General features: G+C 40.2%; 1 protein-coding gene across 3 annotated transcripts in view; it reads right to left on the reverse strand.

Moving 5' to 3' along the window:
* NDST2 (N-deacetylase and N-sulfotransferase 2) overlaps positions 1-24,839 on the reverse strand; it is a 130,754-nt gene that overhangs the window by 99,603 nt on the left and 6,312 nt on the right. For 2 of the 3 annotated variants that reach the window (XM_064716793.1, XM_064716794.1), the window contains one exon: positions 3,208-3,286. The exons of the other annotated variant lie outside the window; for it this stretch is intronic. The gene's annotated coding sequence lies outside the window, so the exon portion shown is untranslated. The remainder of the gene's footprint in view (positions 1-3,207; positions 3,287-24,839) is intronic. 3 annotated transcript variants of the gene reach the window in all.

Genomic DNA, 24,839 nt, shown 5'->3' on the forward strand with positions numbered 1-24,839 from the left:
ATTTTGGAAAGTGATAGTGATTCTCAATCACTTAACGGCTGTCTTCCAAGAAAATAAACAAAATTCAAAGGTTCCTCCTGATTCTGGAAGAATCAGTGCTGTTCACTAGCCAGCACTTAATACTGCCTACATTCAAACAGAGCTCTATAGCAGTCCAGCAGGCTCTCTAGAGGAATCACACACTATCAGAACAACTGTCAAAATCAACATGTAAAAACCACGTCCCCATTGTATGTGGTACACTCCAGTTATTTCAAATATCCTTCCATAAGATAACCTGCTTGGTAAAAATGTCAAGTGGCAAAAAAGACAGGAAAAAAATCTAACTTTTCACCCAGTAAATAAATTAATTCTATGAATGAATTGCATTGATGACATTTATGCCCTTTTTCTTTGGCATAAAGTAGTTACCTGCTGAGAAAACAGAATCTCTAAATCCAAATGAAGTTTGCCATCCATTCAGAGAAAGAACAGGATGACAATCATGTGGCATACATTTATTACATATTTAATGCAGTTCTGGAAATCAGAGATTGTTGGCAGTAAGTACAGTGGAAGAAGCTAGACTAAACAAAAGGAAACACCTGAGGAGGAGTTATTCCCAAGGAAGAGCTTAGGAAGTAAGGACAGCATTTCTCACAGATTTTTCAGACCCAACACATCTTCAAAGCTACTACTTTGAATATGGACTCTCCCTCCTGCTCTTGCTAGTTCATGGGAAATTTCATCTCTGCCAAACAAATCAAGGGAAACTGAACTGCAGATTCCATTAACTTGAACTCTGAGACAGCAACTCGGCTACTGTGAGTCACTGACAGCTGGGAACAACCCTGCCAGCTTGGGAGAGACACCAAATTCACTGCAATATCCATCCTCATACATGCAAATCCACAACGGCCAGCACATCTGAAAGGAATCACAAGGATGCCTACTGGAGGGGGAGATGTCTGGTGGAAAAAGATTCCTCAGCAGGACGGGTCTGCTTCAGGCAGTTGCTGCTAATACAGCCTTATGTGCCCAGAGCTCTCAGCAGAACACAACTCCATGTTCAGATCTGGTGTTTTAAACATAGAGGTCCAAAACTTTGCCCTGTGCCTGAATTTCTGGTGAGTGAGACTCTCAAAAAGGATCTTAGAAAGTTTTCCAGCAGTAAATCTACATACATATAACCACTTCCAAATCATCCATTCTCTTGGTATGGAAAAGGAAGTGAAAATGCAGTATGCTAATTAAGGACTCCACAGATGCCTCTACAGATTCCACATGTATCAAAAAAGATATTCAGGCCTTCCTGCATCACAAATCAAAGTACAAAGAAACAGATACCACCAAACAGGAGGGATGAGCAATCAGCTTCTTTTGATACCTAAAACTACATCACTAAATCCAGTGATGTTTGTATCTCTGGTCTCATCAGGCTGTCTCATTAAAAAACCTGGCTTGTGCATTATATATTGCTTTTGTAGCTGCACCAAGTCACTGCACATTCACAGTTCAGCCAGTTACACGGCTACAGCAGAGGGCAAAGAGTAACTCATTTAGAAGGGTGAGAGAAATGACAGGAGGAAAGAAGCAACTTGATGCAGATTCCTTAGGCTACATATGTCATAAAAGCATCCACTCAGAAATAAAATTAAGAGAGTTGCTTGGGATGGGGGAAGGTTTGGCTCTTTTAAAGAAATTCATGTTTTCTAGAGGACAAGCACAAAAACACATGGCTCATCAGTAACTGCCCTTACAGTTTTCTTCAACATACAAGATTTACTCACTTTTAGAGCCCTGTCTACAACAGCAAGCTTTAGAAGAAAAAACCCCAAACTCGGCTCAGTTGTATCACGAAGTCTCACATGACTTAGCACTAACGGTAGAAAGACCAAAAATGCTTAGCCTCAAGAGTACCATTGTAATTGCTAAACTCAACCTTATTAGAAACGATTATTCTCTACAAGCCCCCAGGTACAGAGGATTATTCTTTACGATTATTTAATAAAATTACAATTTCATAACTGTAACTTCTTCCAGGACAGAGCCTTACATCTACCTGCTACCTCTTAAATTAAACTTATTTCTTGCTTGCTTGCTAATCTTTCTTGATATTGTATTCATCATGATTGCATCTCCCCACTTCCTGACCGAGGAAACATTGCAAACCAAATGGAATTTTAAATTCAATGCATACTGTCATGTCAAATGTCAGCTAGGAACATATTTCTGCCACACAGAACTACTTCTGGAGTTGTATGCAGTAAACTACTGATTTTAGTGTCCCTCAGTTAGGAGACTGTAAGAGTCCTTGGTCAGATAGGTTCTTCTCATTGAAATCACAGAGCAAGATAATCACAGAACAAGATCTTGCTTTACCAGACAAATTTATCTACAAACAAAACGAGGAGGAGAATCCTGCCTTGCCTTTTATGGTTTCAAAGATACATCTTGAAATTGAGTTGATGATTAATGCAGTCTCATGGAAAACAGACGAATACAGACATTACAATATCATATATTTACTTTCATCTACCCTTCTTCAGAATACTAATAACTTCCTATAAACAAAGTTTTGTTTATTTCCTATCAACTAAGTTTGACACTCCCCTTAGTCACTGCACTTTTACATGCCTGGCACACTCAGTATTTCACTGACTGAAGGGGAAGATTTTGAAAAACTCTTGATAAGTACTCACAGCAGAGTATTAAATTTCTTACCCATCTTATAAACAGTCCTGTCGATTTGATAAAAGTCTGTTCAGTTAATGCTCAGGTAACTCAGCTACCTTCAGAAGACAGCTGATGTGGTAAACATAGAATCTTAAGAGAAATTCACACAACTATATAGGAAACATGTAGTCATGCATGGCCCTCAGCCATCCCTTCCTCTGTAGATTACAGGCTGGATATTGCATTTGTATCATTTATTTTCAGGGTCTCAGATATTTCCCTAGCTCTAAATTCAGATCTGCTCAAGAGATGAAACATGCCTACCTGTCAGCTTCCCTGGTCTCCAGTGCTGCAGAATGCCACACAATTTACACTAAACCAGAGCCTCACAGTGCTTTGATGGCTGATGCTTGCAATTTTATGAGCTGGTAGATTAGACTTTTTCCATTGCAAACCTAGATACAGTTTAAGGTGACAGGCTGGGCAAGTCTGGATTTATCAGTTCCTCTGAACATAAACCTGCATCAAAGAGGATGGAAGTTAAGCACTCACCTTTTCAGCAGTGCCTTTGTTCAGAAGCCAACACACAGAGCAAAGTCAACAATGCCTGGCTCACAAGCACACCCTCCAGCTGGGAAAAAAAAACCCAGAATGAGTCTAGATTAGAGATACACAGGAAAGAAAGATCAAAGAGTACTTTATTTTATACACATATGAAGAGCACTGCACACAGGCTGTGCAACCAACCACTTTGTTCTAAACAGAAAATATTCAACACAGTGCACACACTATTGTGGCTCCCTAAAAACATGTGAAGTGAAAGCAAATGCAGTATTTGTCAATCATGGAAACCAACCCCCAGTATACAGAAGGAAAAGCAGAAAGAGAAAAAATATGCTAAGAACCCCTTGGTTTCTTTTAAGAGTTAACAGTCTACCAGGCAACAGAGTTCCAACTTCCTTGACTATAACTGCCAGAGAACTTGGCCTTAAATTTCACATAACAACATTTCTTTGTAATGAGAAAGTTAAAACATGCCCCCATAGGAAGTCCTCAATACCAGAGTTCAGAGCAACTGAAACTCTTGTGCAGACTGCATAATACCAGAATCACAGAATATTCTGATCTGGAAGAGATCCACAAGGATGGCTGAGTCCAACTCTGAAGTGAATGGTCTGTACAGGGATCAAATCCACAGCCTTGGTGCTATAAGCACCATGCTCTGACCAACTGAGCTGATCCTGGGGATATGGAGAGACCATGTATAGAAATTAAATGGAGCAATATAAATTGCTGTCTCATAGCTGTGTTTGAAAAAAAAGATTCAGGGTTTTTTGCTTTGCAAAGGGACATCCCCAGCCTGGTACACTTTCCAAATTCTTTAAATAATCTCCTCAAATTAATTCCATGGGCTGCCTTCCAGCCTGCAGGAATCACCCAGCAAATGCCAAGCATAGGCAAGTCCTTTCTCCCCCAAGCTGGGGTCTGGGGCAGCAGCTCCATGTGATGACTTCTCATTGTCCACTTCCACCACAGCAGGGCCCAGCAGGCACCTGGCACCTACCCAGAGAAGTTACTGAGGGGAGCAGTGAACCTGAACACATTTTACTGTTTACCCTATGGCACCAGCCAAACAGAGCAGCTTAGGGCTGCTCCCTATCCGTCCAGATGCAGCCAAACTGACTTTCTGAATGGAATGTTAAGATGCACTTTATTTCATTAATGAAAAATTCTCTGCTGCCTTCCTCTACATTAAAAAGGTGTTAATCCTGTTCACACCATCCTATCACGTGCATGTGGCCACACAACACAAACAGTAATTCATAGTCCAGGAGCTCCCTTAACCTTCCCCACTAGATGCAAACAGGAAGAAACCAGGGCAACTAGACCTCTATATCTGGCACTAGTTTGCTCCCATGTATCTGCAGCTACAGCCCTTAAGCAGAAAGCAGCAGGACACCATTCTTGAAAAATCATTCCTGAAACTTACTCACCTTTCTTCTCCCCTTATACCGTTTCGGACTGTTTGCCCAACTGTTCCTTTTTAAAATACTTTTTTCCTGAAGAAAGACAGGATCTAAGACTGGTATGCAATAATGTAGATTTGAATCAGCAGGAAGCAGTATGGAGGCAATATTAAAGAGTTAAGACTTGTTCTAATGCCTCAAAAGCAAACATAAATTAAATGGGTAAAAGATTTCCAAATTATTTAATCTATTTTCATTAGAAAATTGAGTCTTTGATGTTAGAGTATTTCCTGACTATTTCTATCAGTCTTTTGTATAATATATTTGTTTTTATATATTTGTTCTTCCAGTCTTTCCTTTGGGCAGACTATTCCATACTTCAATATATTTTATAACCTCATTCCCTTATTTCTAGTTATGCCCCTTCTCACTTTACTAATTTAATTAGTTTCTATCTTCCAAGTATGCACCTTTCAAATATTTGCAGACTCTTATCACATCTCTCAGCTACACTTCTGGTTATCATATAGCCAAGAAGGCATGTGTGCCTGTAGGTCCCCTGGTCTATACTCCTTTGCCATTTGTCCCTCCAATCTCTTCAGTTCATTTAAATCTATCTAAAAACAAGAAGTTTAAGCCTGGTACAACTTGCAATTGTTCAAGAAGGTTGTTCAAGAAGGACCTTCTCTTTAATTTTTGTAACTCAAAACTGTATTAATTTACCACCTGTTACCATGACACATCTGTAAACTGATTTATCTGCTGTGCAGCTATTCACTTCAAATGTTTCTGGTGCTTGAACAACTAGTGCTTTTCCAGTTTCACTCCTTCCCCGGAGCACACACAAACACATTTCTTGTTAAACCATTTTGACTGAATTCTCCCCAGGGCCTCCCCACAAGTGGGAAGTACTATTTTTTTTATATTCTCCAATTAGTTCTACTATCTCTAGTTCCTCTGTTAGTGTCTTCACTGTTAATTCACTTCTAACATTTGGCATCTTAGAAGTTTAGAAAGACCCCAGCCTCTAATAAAGGTGTAAAACCATCCCTTTTTCAGTAAGATACAACAATACAAGGACTCCACATGGCTAAATAGAGTATTCTTCAGTACTACCATGTTTACATTTCTGTGTCTTCCTGTTGAGCATTTCCTACTCTCAGCCTGAATTATCTAATGCAAGTGACCAAAACACACAACCTGATGTCTCTTAAGCCAGTTACAACACACAGTTATGCCAGGGGTGCTGTTAGAAGGCAGCAGCTGTCTCCTTCCTTCCCTTCCCTTGCCCACACATTACCCAGCAGCACGTTGCCTTTGTCGTGCCACCACTGCCCTGTGGTGAGCCAGGTTACTTTTCTATTTCAGATTCAGTGCATTGTGCATCTGCACAAATACTTGTAATGGTACTCTGCACAGATTATGCAGGGACAGGAGAGTGGGACTGTGTGAGAACTTACACCACAGAAAATGTCCATCGAGTCCTGTGCTGAATTCCCACTTGTAAGCATCACCTTAGTGTCAGAAAGTAAGCCTGGCATCCTGTAACTGAGAAGTCTGCAAAAACCCAAAGACTTCCCAGAAACAAACAGAAGGAGAAGCCTTAAGACCATGTGAACGAACACTGAAGATTTCTGCACAGTTGAGGGGACAAGATGAATTGAACACAAGGTAGATTTGTTAAGGAGCTGAATTCTTCCAAGGATTAGAAAAAAACTTGATGGAGTAAAGGAATACAAAAACACATTGTTTATTGGAACGTTCTCAAAAGATTTGGTAGAGTCCTTCACAAAGGGCTACTCAAGTCAGTGTGCAGGCAAGAAGAACAAAGTACTGTCACAAGCAGGAAACTGGCAAAAAGAAATGAAACAAGAATCACTGATCAGTTTTGAGCATGGAAGAAGGGTACTTGTGGAGTTCTCAAACATCAGCATCTATTTTTTTCAGATTGTTATTAAATAATTGCAAAAGAAGGCGAAAACAAATAAAATTTCATCTGAACACAACTTTGAGTGAGGTGGGTTAAATGCACAGAATAATGTGTATTATTTAAGGAAATTCTCACAGAGAACTCCTGGGCAGTCTGAAACCATAGCAACAAAGAAAATGAGAAATATGAGAAAGAAATAAACGCCAGAAAAAGAGATCTTTAATTATGAGCTATAAACTTCCTGTCGTTACTCTGTAGGAATTTATGTTGTCTGTCAGTAAAAACAGTCATGTGATCAGCACTGTATAAAAAGTAAACAAGATGTTTAGAAAAAAAACCCCATTATATATATTAGCATTCTCTGGCATACACTTTCTAAATCTATACTTTTACCTTTAATGTATTTAAGTCTCCAGCTTGATTAAAGCAATATTTAGCAGAAAGATAAACCCTCATGAAAATCCAATGAAAATTATCAGCACAAAGAATAGGCCTAAAATTGAAGGAAAACTATACAGAAACCATTTCAGTGCCCTTGAAAATCACAGGCAACAGGCTTGGGATCAGTGACACCTAAAGCATTTCCATATTTTCCTGTTATCTCTGCTAGTATCTTCCAGGACAGAGTATGCCTGGTTTCTAGGCAATCCAGTCTACTGCTTAACTGCTGGCACTGCTGGAAAGCTGTCCCTGAATTCTAATTACACAATTTACACCCTTTACTTCTGGGGAGAGAGAATAGGAGAGATTTTTTTTCTCTCTCTCTTTGCAGCACACTTTAAAATTTTTACATTATTGTAACTCCTCTAGCCTGAATAATTCTGATTGTTCCATTCTCTCCTGGTAGGTCACATTTCCTTTGCTATTACGTTCACCTGAGCTACTTTCAGTTGGCCCTCATCTTTCCTCAAATATGGTGTGCAAAAATATCTGCAGCAGTCCATTGTTCCAGAACACAGTAAAGAGAAAGATCATGTAGGACTGCTGTAGTCTGAGTTCAGACTGGAGCAATCCAGGTCAGTTTCTTCCATTGATCAATTTTCCATAACACAAAAAACAAAGATTCTATCACTTCCTCCAAAACAGTAGATTGGGTACTAAGAACAGGACACTGTATTACACACAGCACTTCCGTGACTGGATACAGCATTCTCTTCTTTTTTATTTCTCATCAGTGCATTCTATGCCTCAAAGTAAGCCAGAAAGGAGAATGGCTGTTAAAATAAAACAATAATGACATCAAAGAAACAAAGTGATGAAATGACAGACAGCAATCTTTCTTTAATGTATTTGTGTGTGGATATATGACATCTGAAAGCCATCACACAATAATTATGGCAACACTTAAAAATTTCACTTACTGTTAAAAACAGGAAACGGAGTTTTGTGACCAAATTGTTGAGAAAACTTTCTATAACTTGTTTCAACTATATTCTCACTTCTATTTACATTATAGCACAGACAAAAAGGCTTCAGCCAAGGCTAGGTTTGTTGCATATAATGTATCTACCCAAACACACAGTTGCCCTTTTTACAAGGGCATGCAGTAATAGGACTTATAGGAATGGCTTTAAACTAACTGAAAGAGGGGAGGTTTTATTTGGGAAGAAATTCTTTACTAAGAGGGTGGTGGGGCATAGCAATAAATGATCCAGACAAGCTGCAGATGACCCATCCTGGAAGTGTTCGAGCCAGGCTGGATGGGCTTTGAGCACCCTGGGCTAGTGGAAAGGTGTCAATGGTCATGGCAGGAGTGCTAGTAACTAGCCTATATAGGCCTTTTCCAAAAGCCTATAAAAAGCCTATAAGGCCTTTTCCAACCAAAACCACTAGGATTCTAACAGTATCTGTACATGTGATCAGATTTCTGTATGCCTAACAAAACACAGATGCTGTTCCACATCCTTTCCACAAGAAATGGATACAGCACACAAGCAGAAGTATTATCCAAATTTTACACAAACAGAAGTGAAGCAGCAATGAGTGAACTACCAAAGTTCACATGAAAAGCAGAGCAAGAGGCCTAGATTTAATTTTCTAATCACAGTTACAAGCTCATTAACCACAAAACAATGCTCCTCTCCCCTCCCTTATCACCAAATAACACACACGTGTAACGCCTGCACCAACGCTCATTCACAGAACCAGTGGTGCTTGAACAACATGCAACAATTCTCCAAAAGAAAGCAGGAGATATTTTCTTTCTTCACCATCCTGCATTTAGGAAGCCAATATCACTATTTTCATTCTTCCTTCTTCTCCTAAGTTCATGCCAGTTCATACTAAAGGCCTGCACAACAGGGTTTAAGCAAACAGCTCATCCCACAACTGAAGGAAACGAGGAACTCTGTCACTGCAGTTCACCTCCAGCAGCTGGTTGTTAAATCAGAACTAAAAAATTGCTTTAGTTTCTTCACTCTTAAAACTACAGTATGATGGAGTGCTACATTACAACAGTTGAAAATAGAAAAATCACGCCTTAAGTTAGAGTGCAGACTTTAAGAAACAAAGGAGTCACTGAAAAAAAAGCAAGCTGGCCACAGACATTTTCATCTACACTTGAAAAAAAGCATGCAAAACCAGCTAAGAGTGTATCAGAAGTGAGTATGTGTTTTTATTAAGAAAATCAGAAATGCTGCAGGAAATGATGGAAAAGCAAAGAGCTAAACAGAAGCTAGGTTAGAAAGGGACATCTCCCCAGAGCCTTAACAAATCCATCACAAGACCCTAGGGAGATGTTAAAAAACAAGGGGCTTTTGTAGCATTTTTAATATTCCTTCATGTGACACAGTGCATATATTTACCAAGAAGAGTAAGGCAGTATGCAGAAACTAAAATACAATTGCATACTGAAAAAAGTTCAGGAGACACAACAGCATTTGATCAGATACACAAAGGCAACCACAGAAGGGTACAAATGATGTGAGAAAAACTGATAAGGGTAAATTTCAAAGAACAGGGAAGAAACCACAGAGAAAGAGCTGGCAGAAAACATCACACAGGTTACACTTGCAGCTTAGTGAAAAGCCTAATGCAGCATTGGAGCAAAGCACAATCTGCAACAAGCAAGCAAAAGAGTCAAGTACCAGTATGCATGGTGGGCACACAGGAAAAACATATAACTGGGTACTTCTATGACCTATTTTGTTCACTTCATATTAATGGTATCTTTCTAATCACTTTATGTTTGTATCCAGGCAACAGGATCAACCATGCATGTAACAGATCATGATACTATTATAATATATCTGTAAGCTGGGGCAGATGACAAATTTTTACAGAGGCAGTGAAGAATTCCAGGCCTCATTTCCCCACCAATTAGAAAAAACCTGCCCCCAAATCCAAAAAGCATCCTACTCACCCCCCAGATCATACACTCTGCTGCAATACAGCAGCAAACTACTCCCATCACGTGAATTGTCATGCAATGAGCACAAGTTCCACTTCCATTATGGAATATAATTACTTGCAGAGGATGGAAAAGTATCAGTAAAAGTTAGCAAGAAATAGGTAATTGAGACAATTCATGAACTCAACCTGCTCTCCAGCACATCTGCAGAATCCTGAGGAAAAGGAGGAGGACCATGGCCAGATGAACTTTGTTACTGCCATGAACCTGATCTGCTGTCCAGCCTTCTCACCTTTAAGTGAAATATTACAGTTCTTGTCCTCATACTGTATCTCTTACAGAGCTTTCAAACTTGCAACATCAGAATGATTTACAGAAGACTCCTCCCAGTAAAGATAGGTAATGTGTGTGAACAGTTAAAGGCAATGGGATTTTCCTGCTCATGGCAGAAAGAGTAACACACCGACCTCTGCTAAATACAGTATCCATCCCCTCTCTCCAAAAGAAACGCCTGTATGCTATTAATACCACAAGATGAAACTCAGCTGTATAAATAAAACCCCTCATTTCAGCTAAGTCTTCGTCATCTCTCTGGCATCCACCACTGTCTCTTCACAACAAAACTCTCAGGAGGACCTACAGTGCAGGGAGTTTTTTTTCTGGACAGGAATGCAAGCCTAGTTTTATTATCTCCTCTTGGCAACTTAACATTTATGAACAATTAGGTTGGAATTCAGGAAAAAAAAACACATCAAAGCCCAAAGTTCTGTAGGAAGTACTCGAGTATTTGCAAATCAGCATGGTTTAAAATGGAAACACACTGTCTGGAAGTCAAGGGGACCCTGCACGCTCTTTCAAGAGACTCTCTGACATGCTGGATGACCTCAAGTACATCACTTATCTTTCCCATATTAAAAAATATCTCCTCAAATGACCTTGCTAGGTAGCTCACTTTGAGAATTAAAAAATAAATACACTGTAAATCCTCCTATTATTATTACTGCTGTTACTATGGGGGCTGGAACTGTCGTCAGCGAGCAGGCAGGACATAATTTAATTTTCTTTAAATATTTATTATGCGACAGCATAGCCATCTGTTTAACATTCACTATATTTAGTTTCTGTCTTAAAAAACAGAAGGAAAGAAAATACCAGATTTTGACTTTCACTTCCACATATCCTTTCCAGCCACATATGCACTAATACATGGCCAGTATCCTTTCAACTGTAGTATCCAAAAAATTGCAGGAAAGCAAAAAGAACTTCAAGTTTGGATGAAAACAATTCCAACTACAAATTTATTCTCCAAGATAAAAAAAAAATCTCTAGTTTTAGCAGTATATATTTTGACTTCAGCATTGAGAAGGCAAAACAGGATATGAAGGAAAACAGTGGGACAAGAAGACATAGATGGCAATAAAGCACTGTGCAGAGTATGCTACAAGAGGAGAGACATAAAATATCACATACCTATACAAAATAGTAACTTCTCAATAGCATTAGTTTCTCTTCAGTGAATTATAATAAAAAACATCATTCTTAAGTAACAGCTGTTACACAAAGGTGCCTTTGGCATCAAAATGTATTCTGTTTGGACCCTTCTATGAAAAGCCTTCTCTTTTCCCTGTTTGCACTGTGTACTTCCAGCAGTCTGCACACAAAAATCTTTTAACATGTCAAACCACTGGGACTTTGAAGTAATACAAGTCAAGGAGGTAGAAAAGAATCTAAATTAATCAACACACACTGAATAAATTTTTAAGTAAGGAAAACTAAAAACTAGAAAACATCAGTTAAAATGCACTCATCCATTTTATGCTTTCCCACTGCTGTATCTACTATTCCAAGGCTGAGACCATGACCCCCTCCCAGCACACCTCAGCTCCTGGCATCAGCACACCTTACCAAGCCACTCCTGCTCCACCACTGCAATTCCAATATACAGAGCTCAGCCCTTACTGGGAGTATGCCCTAATTTTCCAGGGCTATTTATAAACTATGATAGCACATCAGGACAGTCAGGCCTGTCTGAGAGGCCAGTATCTGACATCACAACAAATTGGTACAGAGCTCAGGCCAAGAAACTCCAGCATATTGGTGAAAAAGCATAAGCCAGACACACAAATGCAAAAAGATGCCCAAAAATTTGATGCCTGTATTGTTTTAAACAGCTTATTTTCAGATCTTCTATTGCTGACAACAGAAGCAACATATTCCTGTTTTTATACAGCCAGAAGATAACATGCTAAAATGGTGGTACACTGGTGTCATTAATTTACTGGCACTTGATGACTGAATGGATAACAAACAACTCCCATATACAGTACCAATAATTTGACCTTCAACTACTGACCTTCTGTTCATAAACTGTAGTTTCCAGATATATGAAGCAAATTATTTTTTTAAACTGTGTGTAATAAACCAGTAAACATCTGAACATTACCTTTTTACCCAAAAAAAACTAAAACAAAGAGAAGCCTAATCATTTAGGAGTGGTAGCAACTGCTTTGGAAATACTTTTGTGTTTGAGACCAGCACAGAAGCCCACTTCCAAGTCACACTCCTGTGGAGCAAGGGTTGAGCACTGGCACAGGCCTTTAACCTCTCCTCAGTTTCGCAACAAGGACAAAGGTTTAGGCAAACACAACAGCACACAGACTTTGGTCTAAAATGAGCTAACTCTGGGCTTGGTTTAAATGGAACATGGTGGGAGAAGAAGCTGAAGATGTGCCATTGCCCGATCCATCCAAATAACAACTAGTTATAGTTGTATTCTATGTTGTAGTTCTTGAGCATATCACAAAAAAGGGGGAAAACTGCCCCCCCCCCAACTGCATTTTTCCTCCATCCTGTCAAAACTCAGTGTTTATTTTTAGTGTTAATCTGCAATGCAGAATACATTTCTATCAAATATTTTATCACCAGTGTAATAATCTGAATTTAACGCCTTGTTTTTAATGGGATATTTGTAATTGCTTTCTGACTGACAAGAATCATAGCTACTGAAAACACCTGAAAAATACAGGACATAAGAAACTCATTCTGAATTTGGCCTACAACTTGTTCACTTCAGTTCCTACAACCTGTACTGTCCAGCTCCAGGTATTTCAAAGACAACAGAAGAAAGCCTTAAAGACAAATTTGCAGAATAGGAATAAGGAAAAGTAGTCCTTCTTATTATTGTTTATACTTATGGATATCTTGAGCTCAAGGAAGCTGTCTAGAAGACCTTAGTGTTTTAATTTGCAGGATTTGTCCATTTAACTGACACATAAATATCAGATTACTTTTGACCCTACACATTTTTAACCTCAATGATGTACTGTAGCAATACATTCCACACATTAATTTGTGTACTGAGTGGAATACATTTCCTTTGGCCAGAAATGAATTTGTTATTTCCCAGTATAACTGACAATTTCCTTTTGTGATGACAGCAAGGTATCTCTAACTAAGCCACTACTTCAAACAAAAAATTGTCAATATCCCTTTTACAAGATCTTTTTTACAGAGAAACAATTTCACAAATAGAAATGACTCTGCAATCACAGTAATTCATAAAGATGCTGCAATCAGTAGGAAAGATACTGACAATGCAGGCACTGCACATTCTCTGCCTGTGTTTCTAAACAGCAGGATTACCCTTTACGTGCCCCTGCACTAAGGCTTGAAGGGCAGAGCACAGAGCACCTTCCTCACAGCTCAACACCCAGGCCTAGGAACAACAGGACCAGCAATACCATTATCACAAGGAATGATGATAAATACAAAGCTTTCTGAGCATGGCAGCACAGCTGTGGTGTACCAGAAAGATTCATGCCTCCCTTGGTGGTTGGAACAGCTGTATGAATTAGCTATTCGCTGGAGTGCTGCTCTTTTGAACTTGCCTTTATATACGATTCCTACCTGCAGAATGTCAAGCTTGAAGCAGCTGGTGTCCTCGTGATGCTGTTTTATAAAAATCTGAGGTAGCACATACAAAAAACCACAACAACAACAGCAACATACAAAAAAGCCTAACAACAGATAAAAATTCAGATTACTCAACTAAGTGACAGAAAGAAAGAAATACAACGAACAACCCACTTGAGATTCCAATGTAGTAATTTGATCTCTTCATCTACCATAAGCTATTAGGACAGCTAAATAAAGCATTTTCTTATACTTTTCACTGTCATTAACTGGATCTCCTGTCCTGATCTGGCCAGAACTACTTAGAGCAGCAAAACCAAACCTCAGCAGTGTGCTGGCTGGCTTCCTCTGCATCACCTGAAAACCTGGACAGGAGCCACGTGACCCTCTCTCCCATTAAAAAGCCTCACATAGCCATTAATTCATCTCTTGCAATTAATGGTGTCCCTGAAATAGATTAAATATCTTGCTATCCATCTTCAAAGGTACTTTTACTTGATTTCAGCTTTTCTTGTATTGACAATTCGAAAACATGGATGGATATCTAAGTACTGCTAAAGAGATCTAGTATTAGCTCCCTGATGTTAGCCATCAGGGTTTTACTTAGGTCAAATAATCTCTCCATTTATTAGAAGAACAATTCCAGATGATTCAACAGTTTTCAAAATACTAAAGGATGTCTCTGATAGGCCTAATGATGAGATCACTCATACTGTTGGATTCCAAAAGGTCAATTAATACCAGAAGATACAAAACAACCCTCAATCTGTAGCTTTCTTCCTTACAGTAATTACAATAAAGCACATATAGATGGTAGAATTAAATGAGCACATTTGGAAAAATTAAAATTTTCCAATGTATTTTTATGATTCGTGCAAGTTAGAACTTGTTTTATTTAAGAGGGACATAACAAAGTTGCTCAAACAAAATAAATTCTGATATGTTCTATCTTATGTTTGTCCTCACCACCACCTTCTGAATGTGGTAGTGTACATCCATACACGTCTCTACGTGTGTCCCTCCTCCTGTTCACAATTCCCATATTAAAGCAAAATCCCGAATTACAAACTCCACTACACAGCATCCCACTGCTATCACACAGGCTGAGCAACCATCTGATAAGCCACAGGGGTATCCTGAGCTAACCAGAAGTTACAGCAACTGTAGGTGGTTGTTCTCAGGGTAGAAGCACTTCAGAACTGAAGCAGCACTGCCAAGAGGTTTTTGGTATTCTCTGACAGCCATGTCTTCAGATTCAGAGACCCACATTCCATCCAGGGCGCAGGAAGATGCTGCAAAGCTTTGTATCTACTCCTGCTATCTGCATCTTAGTACTTCATCTTCCTTTCTCTCCAAAATCCATCCTTTCCATCTAACCTGCTCACATTCCTCACGCCACACTTGCCTGTCCTCTCTGGTCATCTGTCAATTCCCTGTCCAACATTTCTCTTTTGGCAACTGAACTTTCCTGAGATAAAGATTCTCTTTGAAAGCCCCACCGTGCAAAGCACTGCCCATGCAAAGGCACACAACAAACAGCTCTTCTACCCAGAAATAAACTCCTTTAGAAAACGTAGCTTTTTACTGAAACTGACTTTTGGGTCTCCTTCTGACAGCAGGTATCTTTCTCCAAAGCAACACAGCAGAATGGCCAATATCTGTAAACTACCTTAGATCTCAAAGTAACGGAAGAAAAACATCACAGTCAACTCCTGAAACAGTGCAATGGGGAAGCACTCTTACAGAAACTGCCACGTCAGGTATCACAGCTGGGTGGCAACTGCTTTGTAATCCCTGGAACAGGGCCCTCCAGCCCCAGAACCATGCAGAAAAACAGCAGCTGGCACACAAAGATCAGAAATGTCAATAATGATTAAAATTACATTTCAATGTCAAAATTTTAAAGCCATATGAAATTTTTGGACTGCTGGACCTTGGGGAAAAAGAAGCAAAGCTGGTTTTCCAAAAAGGTTTCTGATCTCCTGGAAAGTACAAATTGGTAATGCTGTAAAAGCCAACATCACAGCAAGAATGAAGTCTGCCTACTGCAGGTGCTCTCAGCCTCACCAGACACAGCCCCCCCTTTTCTTACAAACCATCTGAGTGCAAATGCTCAGGAAGAACAGGACTTCACTCCAATTCCTAACAGGGTGACACGCTTCACTGGAGTTAGAAGTAGATGAATATGGTAGAGATAATCTTATGACTGCCTGGCTCTTGGAAGGGCCAGGGGGCTCTGATGAATGCATTTATTGCTGTAATCTTGAGCCAAATGCCTAAGGGTGACTGCTACATCAAATCCTCTAAAGCCTGAGAAAACAGATAATCCATTGTTTAAAGATTTTAACTAAAAAAGACCAAGGTTGCAAAGCCTCAGGCAGAAAGAACAATGAAACACTAGACAGGAGAACACTTTGCATTAGTTTGCTGCCCACATACTGCTGTGCTTTGCACATTATACAAGAAATAGCAGCAACTGGACCTTTATATTAAGAAAGAGCTTTTACTGAAGAAGGAAAAGAAAGGGGATTCCTCTGCCCAGTCTTATAGCTACCTGCTCCCAGATGCACTATACACCAAAGGTTTTAAGCCCTAGCAGTGATTAGTTATGCCAAATACGAGCCACATTATACAGGCACAGAATTTTTACAGCACTTGGCACTGCCAATGAATAAAAGACCTCAAGCTGAATATTTAATATTGTACCACTCAAAAAAGTCAGTAGTCATGTACAACTTCTGCAGCTAGTACATTTAAAGCATGACTATGCTGGGCTAGCAGTGTAATGGGAATGCTGACCTCATGCAAGAAGCTTAGCAAGCCAAAAAAATGCATTGTGTGACTTGCTCCCCAGGAGAGAGACAATATATCTGAGCAACTGTAACAGGGGAAAAAGTATTGCACTCACTGCTCTCAAGGACCGCTTCCTAGAATTTGTCATTTCCAAACCCAATAATAATTAACCAACATTTCTAAGAATTTTTGTGTGACACTTTCTCATCACAGTTTAAGATGATCTTGGGTGACAGCGATAGGACAAAGAATGCTCTGCACCAGTATTACCAACTCAAAGTTAGATTCTTATCAGTATTAGTCAAAGCTCATTCCTCCTTTTTTCCCGTATTCCACACTGATTTCTGCAGTCTCAGTGAAGCCAGCCTTACAAGCAGAAAAGAGGGATAAGAAGTCTCCTCACATTCACAGGATGAATTTCCCTGCAGTAGCCAGCTTGTGCCCATAACTTTACATGAAAAAACCCTGCCAACCCACATTTCTTCCTGCATCTCTTTTCTTTTCTTTTCCTTCAAGACAGATGGAATCAAGCTAGGTAAGATTTTCTAAAAAGTATTACCTAAGGATAATTAATTTTATGAAATTGAAATTTTAAGACGAGTGTTATATCCTGATGTCTGTGCATAAAAGGTTTCAATACCTCATTTGGCTGAGAGCTCTCTCATGTTATTCTGGCTACCATGAAAGTCCTGGCATTTGTGTTCACAGGCATTGCAACCACTTCCCCAGCTCTGTCAGCAGTTTCACAGCTCCACTGGAAGACACCGTGGTTAAAGGTCATGACTGCAAATGAGGATGGAACTGCACAGAGCCCCAGGAAAAGTTGGAGTGTCCCAGCAGAGAGCAGCCAGCAGAGACTGTGTAACACCAGAGCCAAAGAGCTGTGAACACACAACAAAACAAGCAGCACACTCAACACTCCTTCTCAAGCTCAGTGTTACCCATCCCATCCCAGAAGATCAAGCATGAGGTTTCTAAATCACTAACTCATGAAAATCAAATAACATCTGTATCCCCACCAAATGCTCTCTCCAGATAAAGCCTAATGACAGGGAAAATCAGAATCTTGCATTTGTGGTTTACACCCTAGAGCTGTATGAAGACATGTTTGGCTGTATTTTTATTCTTTCTTCATTTTTAGAAGTACTCAGTGTACTTTAAGACCAGAGTTTACAGACATACCCTTCAAGAAAAGCCTGGCTTCCAGTGCAGACACTGGCTCAGTTTCCACTGCCCTGTCTCCCAGCACTGCCTGGAGCTGATCTTCACCCTTGCACAGGATGCATTTCAGAAAGATATAATTGCAGGAAGGGGAAGGGGCCTGAGCACTCCCAACAATTTCAGTCCTCAAAGATCTGTCCAGAACAGTGTCATGGGACAAACTGTCTGTGCAAGGGTGCTAGAAAAAACTGTTGAGGAAAACACAGAAACATTGCTATTGTTTGTTTGGTTTTTTCTTTGTTTGTTTTTGGTTGGTTTTTTTTTTTTCCCCAACAAAATATGGAAAAAACCAAGCCCAAGATAATTCCATAGAAACATAACTAGTTTTCTGACATAACATGTCATGTTGTTCTGGTAAATTGCACAGGACCATAAAGATAATACAGCACTGTTCATCAGAGAAGCTGGGAAGTCTTGGAGTACATGCAAAAAAAAAAAAAAAAGTGCAGAACATGTGAACTTAGTGCTCGTCTGTATCTTGACCAAAAAGACTACTTTGCTCTTCCTCAGGACCCACTTTCATCAGAAAGCACTATTGCTATTACTTCTTCAATCTTACCCCTTACAAGAAATCGGTGATATGAAAATTAATCCAGTGTCCAATTAGGGGTGGAGAAGAACAGGCAGCAATGAAGGACTGCAGCATGCAGCTTGGCTCTTACCCTGCTGCTTGTTTCAGTTTCCCATGACCACTGTTAGTTAAGGCTAACCTAGATTTAAAACCTTTGCAGGACTGATGCAGAGAGAAGAAGCACAAGACTGCTCTTCAGCTTACACCATGTGAAACTGTACTGAAGTGACCATCTGGCATGTCTTTAGGTGGTCACTCCTCTCCCCCATCTTATCCTCAAGGTATCTGTGCTGTGCCCCTGCAAGAGCATTTGAGCCTGACTGGGTTTCTTACAGTAACATTTTCCCTTCTGGAGAATGATAATATAGCAAAAAAGGAGGTTTGTTTTGTTCTGTTATTTTAATTTCCACATGAATTTCCTGATCCTCCTTGCTGAGTTCTTGCACCAATACAGAGAAGCACCACTACAGGACTGGACTGCTTTCCTCAGCAGCAGCATCAGTTTAAATGCAACCAAGAGGAGTGTGTTCAAAGGGCATCCTCACCCTGTTTTCATTCAGCAACAGGAAAATGCTAGGACTAACATAAAAATAATTATACCATAGCTCTACTGCATGCAAGAGTTAACAACCCCAGAGAAACCTTACGTTCAGCACCAACTGCAATTATGACAATCCCTGAACACCAGTTTGCTCTTAACCTGCCCACATACACAGTGCAAGACCAAAAAGAACTTTCAAGCTCTGCCTGCCACCACAGGCACTGTAGCACTGCGTGTGGTTAGTGAGGAATTTGTATTTATAAGTAATGCTGGGAAAGGCAAACATAAATATTTTGTTTGAGGCAAAGCAAGTTTTCCTACAGAAAGCTTTGTGTTTATATGTTTATGTGGACGTGGGCCATGGAAACACACCCTGTTCCACGCACAGTTCCAGGATACTAAAATCTAGATGTGAGCACATGATAACAGCAGCTTTCATGGTAGCCCTGACTCAGGAAAGCAGGCTCATTCACATCATGCTTTGATACAATAGGATCAGAAAAAAGACCAGATCAGAAAAAGGAGCATAAAGGAAGGATATGGATAGAAGTCTCCAGACAAAACTAAATCAGAAGACAGTGACAGATCTCTGCTTATGAGGAAGATGATTATGACTCAGCCAAAAGTAAGGCACATTCATTTCGAGCTTCAGTATCACCGAGTGAATCCAGAGCATCTAATTAAAAATAAAAATAATGAAATTACAAGTAACAAATTAAATACATTATTTGTAACCAAAATGGGGGACAGGGGAAAGCTGAATGTTTCAGAGCTGTTCTGAACAATAGATCAGACACGGAGACTAGCAATTTATGCCAGGCTTCAGTGCTGAAATGAATCTGCCTCCTCACAACTGCTGGACTGGGCCAGGATCCCACCTCATCCCACTGAAAAAGCAGGTTTAACATTACAATAGTTCACATAGCTCTCCTGAAAGTGGATTCACACAGCTGGTGAAACAGGGAGCTGCAGCAGCCCTCACACACGGACACTCTGTGTTGATCAATGCAATGTCTACACTAGTTTCTGTCTGCTCTTTTTAATACCTCTACAGCCCTCAATAAATGGAGGACAAGCAGTGTTCCAGCAGTTAGGTGATGATGATTTCAGTTCTGTAGCTCCATTGCTGAGACAAAGGACACCACTTCAAAGACATCTCTCTACTTGAAACTGACCTACACACAGGTGATGTCCAGAAAAGAAACACAAACAAAACATGGGTGATGACAGATGCAAGATGATGGTATTTTAAGGGGTTAGACAAAACACCAAAATCTTCTCCCCTGAAATTTCTGCCTTTTATTAAACTGCACAAGAGTTCCCAGTCTTGCTGTGCTCCTTGTTCATTTTGGGCCATTAAATATTAAGAGGTATTCAACTTGCTGTGAAATTACATTATTCATCTCAGTCCTGTTGTGTGCCACTGTGCTGGGCCACTCCAAACCTGACCTCACCATTTGGTCAAGGTTAAGCCTCCAGCAGTGCAAAACCCAGATTGTGCAGAGAAACTGCTCTCTTGACAGAAAAAGTCACTGGGCTGTACCTGACATTTTGACATTCTCCTCACTTAGAGTCAACTACAATCTCTGCAGCTAGATTTTGAATTAAAGACCCATCCATGATTTGGTCTGATTTCTCAGGGACAGGATGGCTGTCCAGGACCACACTAAGGTCCTGGTTACCACTTACAATGGAATCCTGGCTGTTGAACAACTTCATCTCAGAGGCATGGGCAAAGACAATCAATAGCAGCAGCACAAGCCCCAACAGTCAGCACTTGCAAAAGCTTTCAGAATAAAGTGTGAGTGTCACAGAATCCCCATGTAAGCATTAGCTTAAAAAGATAAACGTACATAAAAAACATTCTAAATATCGAAAAGGTAGTTAGGATCAGAAGAGGCAAATTTACATAATTAATAGTGACAATATTAAAAATGCTGCACTGAAAAGCAGTCCAGAACTACAAGCAAGTTAGTTGTCACTCTGGAAGGTGTTCAACTCAGCTTCTGCTCAGATACTTATCCTGCTGACATTCTCTACATCTGGAGTGACACTCTCAGTTTTTAATATATTCAGTGGAAAAGCAAAAAAGAACTTCCAGCAAGTGATTCACCTCAATAAATGTGGACATCTACTTTAGGGTAGATTTGGAAATGAACAGTGCCCAAACATACCCTTAACATAAAGGGAACTTACAGTGCCCAGCTCAGTTGTGGACACTTGAGCTGTATTTACATGCTATATTTCCACATGTAATCAGATGAGTCCAACTCTCATCATCCAAGAGAAGCTAGATCTGACTGTTTTAAAAGCCCGTTGTGATACAAAATTTTCCATTTACTCTAAAGCACCAGTAAAGGCTGAAGGGCGCAAGCAAAGTCATTCAGTAAGAGGTTCTTAAAACAAAAATAGACATTTGTAAATGTTCTGTGGTTCTTCTAACCTTTCTGAAGTAAATCTCAAGTTTCTCTGCTCTTCTAAATTGAACTCTACTACTCACAATGTAGAACAGCTAAGGCCTATCATTCCACTATTTCCTTTGAGGAATTAATACCAAAGTGATTGAAAATGTGAGAGTTAAGATCTGTTGAAGAGCTCTAAAAACCCACGTGCAAGCTCTGATTTTACTTCAGAAGTACTGCCAAGCAAATTAGCATTAATTAGAGACAAGCTTAAAGACCAATAAAATATTAGGCTAATGGAATCATCTGGAACCGTAAAACTAAATACGATCAAAGGAAAACAAGTTGCTCCATCAGCTAATCTAATGGTCCTGACACAACACAAACCACTCAGAGGTGTAATATTCTTGGAGAGCTCCTAACACAGGACTGAAGATGTAGGAGACTGGAGAAACAAAGGGAAGAGTAAGGACAGGGTTGTACGCTTTCAAAGAGACTGACCAGATGGCAGACCAGGACTGCAAAAAGCGATTAAATAGGGATAAAATTGTCATTTTGCTGTCCCTCTTTACTCCTTCCCTCTTCCATCAGTTATGCCAACCCAGCTCCCAATCCAACAACTGAATATAGAGAAAAAACACACATCAATAAATAAAATCAGCAGTGACCCCTGGCTCTGGAGAGGGCTACGACTTGCTGGTGTGCCATCTAACACGTGCAGCTTTATGACCTGCTCTCTCCCTGACCATGGAAACCCTCCCTGAGGAGGCATCCTTCTCTTGTGAGGCTGTACTGGATGGGGAGGTAAGAGAGAAGGGGACAGACTCTGCTGTCTCTGGCTTTCCTGAGAATGCCCTGGACAATCTTTTCTACTAATGGAGATATTTCTAAAGGGGAAAAAAATAATTCAGAATAATGCACTGCAGTGTTGAGAGAAAACAGATCAGTACTAGTGCAGTACAACTGTATCCCACAGCCCCTCACTTCCATTCCACACTTAAATGTGACAAATTGCTGTAGATGTTAAGTGCAGAGTGAGACACCCAAAGCACAGGGATTACCGGCACCAGGACCAGCACAAGCCCTGTACACTGAGCAAAGGACAAAATCTATCTCTCCCTCTTCTACCTCCTTTGATTTTGGAGAAAAAAATATGAACGTTGGTATCTGACTGCTGTTACTTTTAATGCATAACTTCATAATTTGTATTTAATGATAAATATAAAGTTCACTTAACAGAAAGAAGAGGGCACTATCACAGACTAAGTTAAGGTGGTAACATTTCAGCCTGAGAAGAGCTGCAAGCACTGTTGATACTCCACATCTGCAACCCCAGCAGGAAGAATGGCTGTGGTTACACACAGCTACAAACACATTTGGAAGAGTCAGGTATCTCCAAACACCTTCTTGGTGTTGCTACTACATAAGCAAGTGCTGCAAGAAGCTGTCCTTTTTTTTTTTTTTTTTTTTTAATTTTCCTTGACAAATTCAAAAACAGGCTGAGTCTAGAGAGAGAGCATGTTCCCATCCCTTCTCCTTATTTGAAGAGTTTGGGCAGCTTTAGAAAACAAGCAAATAGCAAATCCCAGTTCTGTGAAAACAGATCTTGTTACACTGCCCAGCATAAGCCACAAATATTTTGAGAAGGTCCAAACTGCACTTACAATCTTACCAAATCCCTCACATTCACTGATAAATCAGTTAGCTTACTAAAAAATATTAGAGCAGGCAAAAATGTGATGGAGGGTATCTTCCTCCATCAGAAGATTAATTCATCACTCATGTCTAGAGAATTCTACTGCATTTTTAACAGAGCACATATGGATTGAGTCTAGTGATCTATATAATTTCCTTTCAGGATATGGGTCTATATTGAAAAACAGTCCCCAAACAGCAACTGTCAGAGGACAAAGACCTTCAAAAATCATTATGCAGGAAGAACAGGTAGGGCTCTGATCTGTCCACTCCACTAAATCTTTCAGTGGTGATTTAAGCTATAACTGTGCTCCACAGCTCTACTGGAGATTCCTGCTTCCAGAGCAGGATCAGCAAAGCAAAAAGTCTGTCTGCACCTTCACTGATGCACAATGCAGTCTGCCATCTCCAGCAGATGAAGCAGAGGCACATGGTCCCTTCTGATTTTACTGTAGCGGGGAAATTGCCAGTGTAAAAGCAGAGGGTAGAGCTCAAAAAAGAAAAAACCCAGACTTTGAGCCTTTCAGAGCTGATGCCAGAACAGGCAGGGATCAGGCAGGAGCTGCACAGCGCAGGGTGCCTGCAGACTGCGCTGCTACAGGCCAGAGGTGAAGTGCTCAGCACAGGCATAATGAAATACACAGCTTCACCTCTGTGCATTATGTTCAATTAACCAAAGCAACGGTGCTCAGCAAAGTCACAGGGAATTTTCTAAAGACAGCTAATGTTGCTTTGGGCCATCTAAAAATGCACTCCCAGTACCTGCCTTTCACCACCCCTGCACTGCTCAAAGCCTGTCACCAGAAAACAGCAGCAACTTGGATGTGTTTGCCTCGAAACAAAGAGATTGGAAAGACAGCTAGAAAGAAAAAAATTGAACTCAAAGACCCCTGTATCAGCAAAGCAAGAATAAAACTAGAGAAGCAGAGAGAGCAAACAGGAGTATTCATCCCAATTATCTCCAGAATCCAGGACAAACCCTGCTCTCATGCCCAGTGCCACCACCACTGACTGCCTGTGTGCTGCTGCTGCAGCATCACTGCCTTACACCCACAAACTCCACTGCAGCTGCCTGTTGAGCTGGAAATTTGATACACTGCAAAGGCTGCTGACAGCCAGAGGCTGCTCCCCTGTCTATAAAATATCCTGTAATAAATTACATTACAGATTGGGGAAAAGGATTCGGAAGAGCGAGAATTAAAACACAACCTTATGAGAGCTAAATGAGACCAATTAAAGGAGATTTGCTACGAGTGCTGAGGGATTTTGACCTGAGCTGTAATCAGGGATGGATATGCATTCTTTTAAAAGAGGAAAATGAGCAAGAGATCATGTGTAAACAACTCTGCCAATTAAAATGAAATGGATTATCTTATCTGTGCAGCTCTGCTAAGAGAATCCCCACATACTCCAGATACACCGCAGAGAGATCTGAGACAGTCATTCAGTCCTCTGAAACAAGGTTCAGTGATGGGGAGATAGGCAGTGGTTCAGGGCACATCGAAATCTTAGCTGCATTTCATTATTTCCCCTTCCCCCGTTACAACAAAAAAAAAAAACCAAAGACCCCCATGGAATTACAAATGTAAATACAAAAGTAGGCTCAAGCTATTTTTACCAGGCCCCTACATGAATTCTGATGCAGATCAGACTGAAGGTTAGGCATAACAGTGAAAGTTTATCCAAAATCCATGCAGCAGATCCCACCATCACTGCACTACTAGATGCTGCTGGGAGACCCAGCTTGCCCAGGCACATGCTCATATCCTGATAAACAATTGCTCATATTACACCATACCTCAA

The sequence above is a fragment of the Zonotrichia leucophrys genome, chromosome 6 (assembly GCF_028769735.1).
Source record: "Zonotrichia leucophrys gambelii isolate GWCS_2022_RI chromosome 6, RI_Zleu_2.0, whole genome shotgun sequence".
Lineage (NCBI taxonomy): Eukaryota > Metazoa > Chordata > Aves > Passeriformes > Passerellidae > Zonotrichia > Zonotrichia leucophrys.